Raw genomic sequence first — 14,931 nt, 5'->3', positions numbered from 1 at the left:
ATCAAGTATAACTTGCAAGATGAAAGAAACCCCTTCAACCCCAAGTGGGTTATAGTCATTAATATTATAAACTATAAAAAGTTATCTACATCAAAATATTAAAGACAGTGATAAGGAAAGTTTTTAATGGTTATAAATATATTTTTCAGAGAATAACCAATTCATTATGTCATTTAATGATTCTATTGATTTGTCTCTAGTCTCTCCTTATCTCAAGAAATGAAAATTCATAATTTAGAAAATCCATAAATAGTGAATTTGATATGTGAACGTGTACCAATTACTTTTTTTTCAAGAGAATTAAATTGTTTATTGAGTACACATGATAATGGAGTATACAGAAAATTCATTCCCATCTGTTATTTTATCTGATAGTATTACTCAATTTTGAAATTGCATAGGGTGTGCCAACAACCATTTTATAATCAAATTCTGACCTTGCTTGGATGACCCTTTCAATGGTGAAACTCATTAAAAGTTACAACAGTAACTGGCAGTTTAATATCACCAAGGTTTTTGAAGATAATTGCTTCTCCACCTGAGCAACCATAAATACACACCAAATGGAGCTTGGCACTGCCCTGAAGGAATTCTAACTTTCCAGTGTCGGGGAAGTTTACCAAGATGGTTTCAGAGTAGACTAACTTAGTACAACACACATTAAAAAAAAAGACCCTTTTATTAAGTGTCATGATTAGACGATTATATTCAGCAAATAACAGCATGGGTGAAAAAGGTCTACAGTAAAACCTTTTGATGTAATGCTTTACACTTCCCAAAAAACAAACTAAAATAACATGTTATACAATTAGTCACAAATACAGTCCTGGAGTTTTTGCCCATACACATGAGTATTGTCTTAAACATGTCTTCTTTGTAGCAGTTAGGCCCTGCCACCACTGTGCTTGGCTGAGTTCACAAATCTGTTGTAACCTGTAGCTTTCCTGTCACTATTCTGGCTCTCTGCTCCTGCTAAGTTTTGTTTCCTGCCTGTAATTAGAACCTCTTGCTACTGCCATGGCTACTGCTGCTGTTGGAACCTCCATAGCCACCTTGGTTTAATGGTTTATTGAAGTACTTGCCTCTGCCATTATAAGGGCCAGAGCTCCTGCCTCCAAGTTTCCTCCCTTCATTGGTCCAAAACTTGAAGACTGATTGTTATAATTGCCCAAATCATTGTCGTCTCCACCACCTCCAAAATTGCTTCCATCCTTGCCAGATTTATTATAACCATCCCCACTTCCATCATATTCACCATCACTACGGTTGCCACCAAAGCCACCATGACCACAGACATTCCCTCCTCAAACAAAATTGCTATTGCCACAAAAACCACCTCCATGACCACCACCAAAGTTTCTTGAACAAATTCATCCTTTCTGGCTGGATGAAACACTATTCATCTGTTGCTTCCACAGAACCTTTCTTACTTCACAGTTGTGGCTATTCACAGTGTGTGTGTGTGTGTGTGTGTGTGTGTGTGTGTGTGTGTGTGTGTGTGTGTTTTAGAGCTTCAAGAGAAATGTATTTGTTTAGTCTAGTCTGTTTAGTCTAGATCAGTGAGGAAGAAACACCCTCCCACACCTTTTACTTTGTTTTGCTTATCAGTTCAGAGGCAATAGTGACAATTTATTTGTCAAATGCCAAGTGCTGAGCTGCATAACCTATAGACCAGTTTGAGCTGATAAAGACCTGGGCATTTGTGTGCCTCAGTGGTTTATTTATTTATTTATTTATTTATTTATTTAATTTCTTTGTTTTTTTTCTTTTTCTTTTAATTTTTTAATTAGATATTTTCTTCATTTACATTTCAAATGCTATCCCCTTTCCTAGTTTCCCCTTCAAAAGTCCTCTATACCCTCTCCCTGTCCTGCTCCCCAACCCACCCAGCCTCTGCTACATATGCAACTAGAGACACAAGCTCTGGCAGTACTGGTTAGTTCACTGTTGTTGTTCCTCCTATAGGATTGCAGACCCCTTTAGCTCCTTGGGTACTTTCTCTAGCTCCTACATTGGGGGTCCTGTGTTCCATCATCAATAGATGACTCTGATTATCCTCTTCTATATTTTCCAGGCATTGGCATAGTCTCACAGAGATAGCTATATCAGGGTCTTGTCAGGAAAACCTTGCTGGCATATGCAATAGTGTCTGTGTTCTGAATAACAATCTTATCGACAGAGTCATGGTCATAAAAGATTACAAAAGCAAAGCCCCTCTCTTTTCCACTGCCTCTGTCAGTCATAATTTCTATCACTTCAATTTTCCCATACTGCTCAAAATAATCTCGTAAGTGATGTTCTTCAGTGTCTTCTTTAGAACCATCAGTAAAGATCTTTTTCACAGTTAAGTGGGCACCTGGTCTCTAAGAATCTTCTTTGACAGAGCTCTCTTGGGTTCCACAACTCTTCCATCTACTTTGTGTAGTCTTGCATTGACAGGAGTATCTATATCCTCCACAGTGGTGTATGTGACAAACCCAAAGCCCCTGGATCTCTTGGTGTTTGGATCTCTCATTACCACAAAGATGGGGAGTGTTCCCCATTGCTCAAAATGGTTCCTCAGACTCTCTTTGGTTGTTTCAAAGCTCAGCCCTCTGGTGAAGAGCTTCTGCAGCTGTTCTGGCTCCTTGGGAGACTCTGACTTAAACAAGATGGCAGGGTGATAAGAGCCATCAGTGATGCTTCCTCAACTTGTCAAATTCAGAAAGGAATAATATAACAAACATGCCTTACCAATTACTTTTGAATGACAACTTTTTGTTACTAGAGAGGCTCCATTGTTTATAAAGGTCCATATAAAATAGGCATCAGGATAGCCTTAATTTATCACAATGATAATTCATTTGTCTATTCTAAACTAGTGCATGTAATATATTTTGTGTTTAAAATACTAAGTAATAGGCAAGAATTATAACTCACTCAGTGACACTACATTTTATGTACCTAAAAGGTTCTAAAAATTGTGGAAAGCATGTTGTGTATATTCTATTAATTAATCATTGTAAGGGGCTCTTTGAAAGTTGTACATCTTTATCACCTTGATTTCTAAAACATTTATTTATTTAGATATATTGTCATGTAGGCCAATTTGGCCTTGAACTTCAGAGCCTTCTGCCACATTCTCTCTAATACTGGCCTTAAGGGCGTGTGTTACCATGCCCTCCTTTTGTAACTATTTAAAAAAAAATTTCAGATGAAAAAGTAAGTCTCAGTATAGATAAACCTCTTTCTTGATATCCAGAAAAGTTAAATTGAACCTAGATTTTGATCTAAGTTTATCTGACTGTGGAGGGAAAAATCAAAATATACTCTTTCTACATGTTAATAAGGGAAAATGTAAAAATAGACACAGGACAAATGCCTTAACAAAGTAATTTTGTCTATCTATAAATATGCTTTGAAAAGTTTAAGCAGAAATATGTACTATGGATTGCTACTTTAAGGAGACATCATGTATCAGTGAAAAGAAAGTTCTTCCTAGGTGTTATTAATCCCAGGTGTCTATTGTGATGGCTTCCCACAGCTCATTGTTATATGACTTTAAAAAAAATTGTTAACTATCATTTCACTCAAAACTGATGTATAAAGTATGTATTGGAGCCTAACTCCCCTATACATAATGACATATGAAGAAAATGAATATAATTGCTAAATATAATAAATGTTTTCATGGATTAAAAGAAATCATGATTCACTACTTACCCATTGAATAGATATATAGCTTAATGATGAATCATTACATATTGACATTTATTACTTAGAATTGAATGCCCTTATTATCAATATATTGTTGTGCTGGACTTACACATGTGGGGATGTAAATTTGGTGGTTCATTTATATAAGTGATTATGCCAACACTTTCATAGGAAATACAAACTTAAAATTATTAGATGCTATTTCTTATTTCTGGCATTTTCCTTGTACTTGGTATCATTCTTGTTAATCAATATAGTGTTCCCACTGAGCATTAAAGCAATACAGTCACAGAAGTGAAGACTTATTTTAATGTTCAGATCTCAATTTCTTTTCAATAAATAATCCATTTATTCTGCTATAAAGAATAACAAATGTTACCATGATTTTATTGTTTTTAGGTAAGCAGTCCATCATTTTTCTAGTTTCATTTATGTTGCCTGATAATCTGCCCAAATGTAACTGAAGAGAGAAAGGGGTTTATTCAAGTTTACTATTCTGGATTATCATCTATTACTGAGGTAAGTCAAGGCAGAAACTCATGACAAGAACTTGTAGTCAGGCCTTGCTTGTTATTCTATACAGCATTATTTTTGACAAGAAACTGAGTTCACAGTCATAGAAATATAGCAAGAGCCATACACAATGCTGTTTTCTCTCATGCTCACTGACCAGGTTATGCTTAACTAGATACTTTAAACTGTTCAGAAATGCTTACTTTTGTCATGCTAGTTCTTTCTATATTAAATACCAATCTAGAAAACCCGAAACAAACCTGTTGACATGTCAATGTAATATAGGTAATTCCTCAATTATGGCTTTCCTTCCTCTAGGATAATTCTAAGCTAGGAAAATTTGACAAGAAAAGCTAACTAAGGTATTTATTATATATAAATATGGAAATGTATAACATTTATCAAAGATAAGTGTAATAAATAGGTTATAGCTGTTGTCTGCTACATCCCTTTTTTTTTCCCAATGGGACTATTAACTAATCATAAGAAAACCTGTCATAAATCATTGTGTAATCACCATTAGGCTAGTGTATTTAATTATTTTATTTCTACTAGAATCAAAAAAAATAAATAGAAAACATGATTAAAAGAGCTCATAAGATCATTTATTTACAAATTCTCAATAAAAGTCTGCAATACTAGGCTATATGTTAGATTTTTACATTGCATTTTTCATAACTGTAGAGCATAGCCATTAAAGCAATTATAAGAAATAAAATTTAATAATTGTGTAATTATTTGGTAAAGGTTTATGCTATCCACTGGTATATAAGTTCCATTAAAGTAGAATACATACGTGCAGCATGGCATGAAGACATGCACACAGAATAATAGAAAACTAAATAAAATTTTATTTAGATTTATTCTTATTCATTTGGAAGTTTTTAGATCCCATTCTAAAGTTTTTTCTCAAAAACTTAATAATATATAATTATTGAGGTATGAAATAATTTTCTAGACTACTTTAGACTTTTTTGATATATTTGTCTGTCTCTGGAAATATTTTACATACAGAAGGGGAGAAAAGATAAGTTTCTAACAACACAAGACAACTGTTAAAGACAGAGAATACTATTTGCCTGATCTCTGTGTTACTCCACTAGCTTTATGATTTTCTCAGAATATATTCTGTCAGAAGAAACTTCAATGGAGAAGTATCATTAATACTAAAAATTAAGTAGAAGCCTGAAGATGTAGCTCAGCTGGTACAGTGCTTGCTTAGCATGCATGAGTCCATGAGGTATGGAGATGCAACCTTGTAATCCAAGGATTCAGGATGTGAGGAAAAAGATGATTAGATGTTCAAAGTCATTCTTGCCTACTACAAAACCTAAGTAGAATGAAATATATTTATACTATTCTAATCTAAACTTATATTAGTGGAAAATAGAAGGTGTAATATGGTCATAGTCATGCCATGATAAGACTCCTGAAAAACCTTATAGTTCACTAATTAGTAGATATTTTGTTTAAGGAGGCATAAAATAAAATATTTCTACTCATTTTGAATATAATTTCAGTGTCAATTGCTGTATCCAAACTATCTTGAAATGTATATTGCTCAGAAAACCTGGAGAAATTAATATTTTGGCAACCTTCCCTGATTTGAATTAAATCATTGCCATGCTCTTAATATTTTAGAAATACAAAATATATGTATATATACATATGAACATACACATATATATATGTACATATATATATATATATATATATATATAGCAATTAAATAAACATGCATAAAATCATTGAATTAGTTGCATCAAATATTATATCCAAATTAAACAACTAAGTTTTATTACAGTCTTGAGCATTATTGTCTATTCAAATTGCTCCACACAGATATGTTAATATAAATTTTAGAAGAGTACATTGATTTTTAAATTTATACTCATCCATCACAAAACTGACATATGAAACTAAGACAATCACATTTTGCATTTAATTAATACATTTTGACTTATTTTCCAGAATAAATATATTTAACGAGGCAAGGCATTGTGGTGCATGCCTTTAATCCTAGCACTCACGAAGGACAGACATGTATATTCCTATGGGTTCAAGGCAAGCTACACCTACAGAATGAGATCTGGTTTCAGTATAATATAAAAAGAAGATTTAGCCAGGCGTGATGGCTCACGCCTTTAATCCCAGCACTCGGGAGGCAGAGGCGGGCAGATTTCTGAGTTCGAGGCCAGCCTGGTCTAAAAAGTGAGTTCCAGGATAGCCAGGGCTATACAGAGAAACCCTGTCTCGAAAAAAAAACAAAAACAAACAAACAAAAAAAAGAAGATTTAATAAATTGTCACTGCCAGAATTATGTGATAGGCACTAGATGTAGTTTATACATTAACTTGTATAGAACCAGATAAACAGGAACCACCAAGAACTTGTAATTTTTGAATTACATAAAAATTATATATTGATTCTAGTACAATTTCTATGCAATCACTATTCTCACTACTGGAATCCTCTGTGCTATTTAAGTAAATGTTAAATTGGGTTTATTAGGGTGGAGGAAAAATGATGTAAGTCCAGGGTCTAGGGAATGATAGGGACAGTGGAAGCACAGAGAGGTGGCTCAAGTTCTTCTGATTTGAGGATCAGGGATCAGAGAAAGAGGAGCAGGATTCAATCAGAAAGACATAACTCAGAGCTACAGCCAGTAGAGCTGGGGAAGAGGATAAAAGGTCTTCTTTTTCAAGTGAACAATACATGGAAATGATGAGCAGAGAATGGAAAGAGGAGCATGTTAAGAAACATCTGGGTTTCATTCCTAGCTCATTAAGGACAGCAGGGAGATTGCCAAGATTTCCAAAAGAAACATACAGGAGCAGCTCTGGATCCGTGATGTGTAGTAGGATTATTGCTTAGCAAAATATAATGCATGGTATCCTTGATACTCTGCTAAGGTTTGGCCCTGAACCATGGACCAAGCACTTCTGACTTCCACACTTTTAGAAGACCATATTATACAGAGTTGGAGACACACACACACACACACACACACACATATTTGCTCACTTCTTACAACGTGTACATCATATGAAAAGAATCCTTATGATTTTTTTCTGAGGAAAAAAATCTCAGACCACTTTGTGTTCAACTTTGTGGTAAGCAGTTGAATACTCTAAAGACTTGGGGCAGAAGATTATTCAAGGCAGAGGAAAGTCTGGAGGTCAATCCATAGATACATAGAAACACATCTTGGTAAAGACTGGTAATACTTTGTGATGTCAGTGTATTTAGTTTTAAAAGATTCTACATTCATTTAGTTTTAAAGGATTCTACAATCTTCTGCCAATTTAGAAAAGCAGCTAGTAGATAGCATTCTTTTAGCAAAAAATAATTATTTTATTTAAAAGATTCTCCTTCTAGCTAGCACTTCCGGTACAATATTGAATAAATATGGGAAGAGTGGACATCCTTGTCTTGTCCCCAGTTTTAGTGGAATTGCTTCAAGTATCTCTCCATTTAATTTGATATAGGCTGTTTGTTTGCTGTAAATTGCTTTTATTATGTTCAGGTATGGGCCTTGAATTCCTGATCTCTCCAATGCTTTTAATATGAAGGGGTGTTGTATTTTGTCAATATTTTTTCTGCATCTAAGGAGATTACCATGTGATTTTTTTCTTTGAGTTTCTTTATATTGTGTATTATGTTAATCGATTTTCATATATTGAAACAACCTTGCATCACTGAGATGAAGTCTCCTTGATTATTGTGAATGATGGTTTTGATGTGTTCTTGGATTCAGTTAGTAAGAATTTTATTGAGTATTTTTGCACCAATATTTGTAAGCAATATTAGTTTGAAGTTCTCTTTTTGGGTTGAATCTTTCAGAGGAATACAAATTGGAAAAGAAGAGATAGTGTAGCACCATTTATAGATGATATGATAGTATACATAAGCAAACCCAAAGAACTTCTCCAGCTGATAACCAACTTCAGCAAAGTGGCCAAATATAAAATTAACTCAAGTAAATCAGTAGCATTCCTTTATACAAACAATAAGCAGGTTGAGAAAGAAATTTGGGGAACAACTCCCTTCACAATAGCCACAAATAATATAAAATATCTTGGGGTAACTCTAACCAAACAAGAGAAAGAACTGTATGACAACAATTTTAAGTCTCTCAGGAAAGAAATGGAAGAAGATCTCAGAAAATGGAGAGATCTGCCATGCTCATTGATTGGCAGAATTAATATAGTAAACATGGTCACCCTACTGAAGACAATCTACAGATTCAATATAATCCCCATCAAAAACCTAACACAATTCTTTAAAGACATGGAAAGAACAATTCTCAAATTCAACTGGAAAGGCAAAAAACACAAAATGGCAAAAGCAATCCTTAACAATAAAAGAATGGTTGATGGAATCACCATCTCTGACCTTAAGCTTTACTATAGAGTAATAGTGATAAAAACTGCATGCTATTGGTATAGAGATAGCTATATTGACCAATGAAGTAGAATTGAAGACACAGAAATAAAACTACATACTTATGGGCTCATGGTCTTTGACAAAGACTAATATACAATGGAAAAAGAAAGCATCTTCAATAAATGGTGCTGGTCTAACTGTCTGACTGCATGAGGAATAAATGAAAATAGACCCATATTGGTCACCTTGCACAAAGCTCAAATCCATGTTTTTGGAGGACCTCAACATAATACCAAATACACTGAATCTAATAGAAGAGAAAGTGGGAAATATCCTTTTACTCATTGGAACAGGGGAGAATTTCCTAAACAAAACTACAGTGGCTCATGCTCTAAGATCAGAATTTGATAAATGAGACCTTATGAAACTGGAAAGTTTCTATATGGCAAAGTGCATAGTCAATAAGACAAATCCGCAACCTACCAATCAAGAAAAAATACTTCCCTAACCCAACATTCAATAAAGGGTTAATATCCAAAATATATAAATCACTCATGAATCTAACCACCAAAAAACCAAAGAGCTAAATCAAAAAATGTGGTATAGAACTAAACCAAGAATTCACAACAGAGGGCTCTTGAATAACTGAGAAACACCTAAAGAAAGGTTCAAAGTTTTTAGTGACCAGAGAAATGCAAATCAAAATGAACCTGAGATTCCAACTTTCTTTTTGTTTTTTGGTTTTTAGAGACAGGGTTTTTCTGCGTAGCCCTGGCTCTCCTGGAACTCACTTTGTAGACCAGGCTGGCCTCGAACTCAGAAATCCGCCTGCCTCTGTCTCCCTAGTGCTGGGATTAAAGGCATGCGCCACTACGCCCAGCGATTCCACCTTTTTTAAAAGATATTTTTCTTAGATATTTTCTTCATTTACATTTCAAACGCTATCCCCACAGTCACCTATAACATCCCCCTACCCTGCTCCCCAACCCACCAACTCCTGCTTCCTGGCCCTGGCATTCCCCTGTATTGAGGCATAAGATCTTTGCAAGACCAAGGGCCTCTCCTCCCATTGATGGCCAACTAAGCTATCCTCTGCTACATGTGCAACTAGAGACAAGCTCTGGTAAGTACTGGTTAGTTCATATTGTTGTTCCTCCTATAGTGTTGCAGACCCCTTTAGTTCCTAGGGTACTGTCTCTAGCTCCTTCATTAGGGGGCCCTGTGTTCCATCAAATAAATGATTGTGAGCTTCCACTTCTGTATTGGTCAGGCACTGCCATAGCCTCACAAGGCATAGCTATATCAGGGTCCTGTCAGCAAAATCTTGCTGGCATATGCAATAGTGTCTGGGTTTGGTAGTTGTATATGGGATGGATCCCCTGGTGGGGCAGTCTCTGGATGGTCCTTTCTTCCAGCTCAGCTCTGAACTGTGTCTTTGAAACTCTTTTCATGGGTGTTTTGTTCCCCATTCTAGAAACAGCTATATATCCACCCTTTGGTCTTACTTCTTCTTGAGTTTCATGTGTTTTGCAAATTGTATATTGGGTAGTCTACATTTCTGGGTTAATATCCACTTATCAGTGAGTGCATATCATGTATGTTCTTTTGTGATTGTGTTACCTCACTCATGATGATATCTTCCAGATCCATCCATTTGCCTAAGAATTTCATAAATTCATTGTTTTTAATTGCTGAGTAGTACTTCATTGTGTAAATGTAACATATTCTCTGTATCCTTTTCTCTGTTGAGGGACATCTGGCTTTTTCCAGCTTCTGGCTATTATAAATAAGGCTGCTATGAACAGAGTGGAGCATGTGTCCTTATTACCAGTTGGAACATCTTCTAGGTATATGCCCAGGAAAGGTATTGCTGGGTCTCCTGGTAGTACTATGTCCAGTTTTCTGAGGAACCGCAAGACTGATCTCCAGAGTGGTTGAACCACCTTGCAATCCCATCAACAATGGAGGAGTGTTCCTCTCTCTCCAAATCCTCACTAGCATCTGCTGTCACCTGAGTTTTTGATCTCAGCCATTCTGACTGGGGTGAGCTGGAATCTCAGGGTTGTCTTGATTTTCATTTTCCTGCTAATTAAGGATGTTGAACATTTTTTCAGGTGTTCCTCAGCCATTGGGTATTCCTCAGTTGAGAATTCTTTGTCTAGTTCTGTATCCCAATTTTTAATGGGGTTATTTGGTTTTCTGGATTCCATCCACTTGAGTTCTTTATATATGTTAGATATTAGTCCCCTATCTGATTTAGGATTGGTAAAGTTCCTCTTCCAATCTGTTGGTGGCCTTTTTGTCTTATTGACAGTGTCTTTTTCCATACAGAAACTTTGCAGTTTTATGAGGTCACATTTGTAGATTCTTGATCTTACAACACAGGCCATTGCTGTTCTGCTTAAGAATTTTTCCCCTTTGCCCATATCTTTGAGGCTTTTCCCCACTTTCTCCTTTATAAATTTCAGTGTCTCTGGATGTATGTGGAGTTCCTTGATCCACTTAGACTTGATCTTTGTACAAGGAGATAAGAATGGATTTATTCGCATTTTTCTCCATGATAACTGCCAGTTGTGGCAGCATCATTTGTTGAAAATGCTATCTGTTTTCCACTGGATGGTTTTAGATGTCTTGTCAAAGAACCAGTGACCATAAGTGTGTGGGTTCATTTCTGGGTCTCCAATTCTCTTCCATTGATCTTTCTGTCTGTACCTGTACCATGAAGTTTGTTTGTTTGTTTTAATCACAATTGCTCTGTAGCACAGCTTGAGATCAGGCATGGTGATTTCACCAGAGTTTCTTTTACTGTTGAGAATAGTTTTTGCTATCCTAAGCTTTTTGTTATTCCAGATAAATTTGCCAATTTCCCTTTCTAACTCAGTGAAAAATTGAGTTGGAATTTTGATGGGGATTGCAGTGAATCTGTAGATGGCTTTTGGTAAGATAGTCATATTGACTATGCTAATCCTGCCAATCCATGTGTATGAGAGATCTTTCCATCTTCTGAGATCTTCTTTGATTTCTTCTTCAGAGACTTGAAGTTCTTGTCATACAGATCTTTCACTTCCTTAGAGTCACACCAATGTATTTTATATTATTTGTGACTATTGTGAAGGGTGTTGTTTCCCTAATTTCTTTCTCAGCCTGTTTATCCTTTGTGTAAAGGAAGGCCACTGATTTGTATGAGTTAATTTTGTATCCAACTACTTCACTGAAGCTGTTTATCAGGTTTAGGAGTTCCCTAGTGGAAGCTTTAGGGTCACTTATATATACTATCATATTGTCTGCAAACTGGTATTTTGACTTCTTCCTTTCCAATTTTTATTCCCTTGAGCTCCTTTTGTTTTCTAATTGCCCTGGCTAGGACTTCAAGTCCTATATTGAGTAGAAAGGGAGAAAGCGGGCATTCTTTTCTAGTCCCTGATTTTAGTTGGATTGCTTCAAGTTTCTCTCCATTTAGTTTGATGTTGGCTAATGGTTTGAGATTCTACCTTATAGCAATCAGAATGGCTAGTATTAAAACCTTAGGTGACAACACATGTTGAGGAAGATATAGAAAAATCAGAACACTTCTCTATTGCTGGTGGGATTGCAAAGTGGTACAACCCTCTGGAAATCAATCTGGAGGTTCCTCAGAAAATTGGAAATAGATCTACCTGAACACCCATCAGTACCATACTTGGGACTAAAACCAAAAGATGCCTCACCATTAGACAGGGACACTGGTTCCACTATGTTCATAGCTGCCTTGTTTGTGATAGGCAGAAGCTGGAAACAACCTAGATGTCCCACAGCAGAAGAATGGATACAGAAAATGTGGATCATTTACATAGCAGAATACTGCTCAACTATTAAGAATGAGGACGTCCTGAGTTTTGCAGGCAAATGGATGGCACTAGAAAATATCATCCTGAATGAGGTAACTCAGACCCAAAAGGACATGTGTGGTATGTACTCACTAATAAGTGGATATTAGCCAAAAAGAAAAAAGAAAAAAGAAAAAAGAAAAAAGAAAAAAGAAAAAAGAAAAGAAAAGAAAAGAAAAGAAAAATAAAGAAAAGAAAAGAAAAGAAAAGAAAAGAATACAACTGAGATACACTCCACAAAACTCAAAAAGGGCAAAAGACTGAAGGGCCCAAGTGAGGAGTCTTTAGTCCCACTTGAGAGGAAAATGAAACTAATCAAAAGAAGGGAGGGAGGGGTACCTGGGAGGGAAAGTGATTGGGTGATGGTATGAAGAGGGGAAAATGATCTGGTATTGGGAAAAGGAAAAGGACTGAAGCCCTGAAGGCCAGCAGTAAGAATGGAAACAGCCAACCTCAAGAGCTAAGAGGTCGAGGGGACCCTCCAGGTTGCACCAGGGACCTGGGAGGTGAGAGACTCTCAGGACCTAAAGGGAGGGACATTAGATGAAATGCTGGACAGTAGATAGAGGGAAATTATGGAGCCCAACTCCATCAGTTAGACAGGGTATCAAGTGACAGAGGGGGTTGCCCTCTCACAGGCAAAACTCTCTTCCTGTCTGAAAGAACGTCAGGATTGGAAATTTATAGGATCCTGAGGAAAAGAAAGTCCTGGGACAGGCCCTAGTGAGATCCAGCTCAAAGAGAGGTTCTAAGTTCCTGACACTATTACTGAGTCTATGGAACACTCACAGAAAAGGACCTATCATGACTGCCCCTCTGAAGAATCAACAAGTAGCTGAAAGAGTCAGATGCAGATATTTGTACCCAAGAAATGGACAGAATCCCCTTACCCCTTTGACTGAATTAGGGAAAGGCTAGAAGAAGCTGATGAGGACTACAAATAGTCTCAATTAACCTGGATCCCTGAGATCTCTCAAGCACTAAACCACCAACCAGGCAGCATATACCAGCTGAAATTAGTCTGCCAATACATGTACATCGGGGTCTGGGTTCAGCAGAGAAGATGCATAAGACTTTTTACATATTACAAATATTTTTAAATTTCATTGTAAATTTCTTTAATGTTGACATATTTTTATATTAGTAGACAGTACATGTTTTAAGAGTTTTATAGACTATCAACTCAGTTTGTTAAAAAAAATTCATGCCATTTTGGCAATAAGAAACAGAGTATTTGAACATGAAAAAAGCACTTAGGACTTTTTGCTCTAACATCAGAATCTGAGCCATTTAATCTTTCAATGAAATTACCATTCTATCAGATAACACTGACCTTTATTTTTAATAGTTTTTATTAATAATTTTGACCTTTAAAATGCTTTCTAGTGATACAGTCAGTATTTCTCATAGAAAATGAAGTAGCAAGCATGAGGCCTGCATGGGTCTGTACCAGACCTACTGCATGTTACATTTTTGTAGCTTAGTGTTTGTGGGACTCCTAAAAGTGGGAGTAGGAATGTCTCTGACTCTTTTGTCTGCTCTTGGATTTCTTTTTCTACTATTGAGTTTCCTTATCCAGGTTTGCCCTGTCTTATTGTATTCTGTTTTGTTTTGCTTGGTTGTTTACTCTTAGAGACCTGTTCTTTCATGAAGTGTAAGGAAGAAGGGGTAGGACTAGGAAAGAGGGGAGGAAGGGAAAATCTGGGAAGAGATGATGAAAAGGAAATTGTGTCAGGATGTATTGCATGACAGAACAATTTACATTCAATAATAATAAAAGCCACACAATGTCACAAACACATGAACTGGAAAAAAACAATGGATGAATTTAAGTTCATCAGGAAATTTGATCTTAATTTATTATTATTATTATTATTATTATTATTATTATTATTATTATTATTTTCTTTATTTACATTTCAAATGCTAACCTGAAAGTTCCCAACACCCACCCACTCATTCTACTTGGCCCTAGCCTTCCCCTGTGCTGGGTCATATAAAGTTTGCAAGACCAAGGGGCATCTCTTCCCAGTGATGGCCAATTAGGCCATCTTCTGCTATATATGCAGCTAGACAAATGAGCTCAGGGGGTACTGGTTAGTTCATATTGTTATTGCACCTACAGGGTTGCATCCCCCTTCAGCTCCTTGGGCACTTTCTCTAGCTCCTCCATTGGGGGCCCTGAGTTCCAAACAATAGCTGACTGTGAGCATCCAATTCTCTGTGTGCCAGGCACTGGCATAGCCTCACAAGAGGCCGCTATATCAGGGTCCCTTCAGCAGAATCTTCCTGGCATGTGAATTAGTATCTGGGTTTGGTGGCAGATGATGGAATGGATCCACAGATGGGGTAGTCTCTGAATAGTCCATCCTTTCATCTTAGCTGTAAATTTTGTCTCTCTATCTGTACCCTTTTATGGGTATTTTATTCCTTATTATAAGGAGGAATGAAGTATCCACACGATGGTCAT

General features: G+C 36.3%; 1 pseudogene; it reads right to left on the bottom strand.

The window, feature by feature from the left end:
* Positions 1-996: 996 nt before the first annotated feature.
* Positions 997-14,931, bottom strand: part of LOC110314470 — a 106,765-nt pseudogene continuing 92,830 nt past the window's right edge.

This window comes from Mus pahari, chromosome X (assembly GCF_900095145.1).
Source record: "Mus pahari chromosome X, PAHARI_EIJ_v1.1, whole genome shotgun sequence".
NCBI lineage: Eukaryota > Metazoa > Chordata > Mammalia > Rodentia > Muridae > Mus > Mus pahari.
This window is presented reverse-complemented; position numbering and strand designations above follow the sequence as displayed.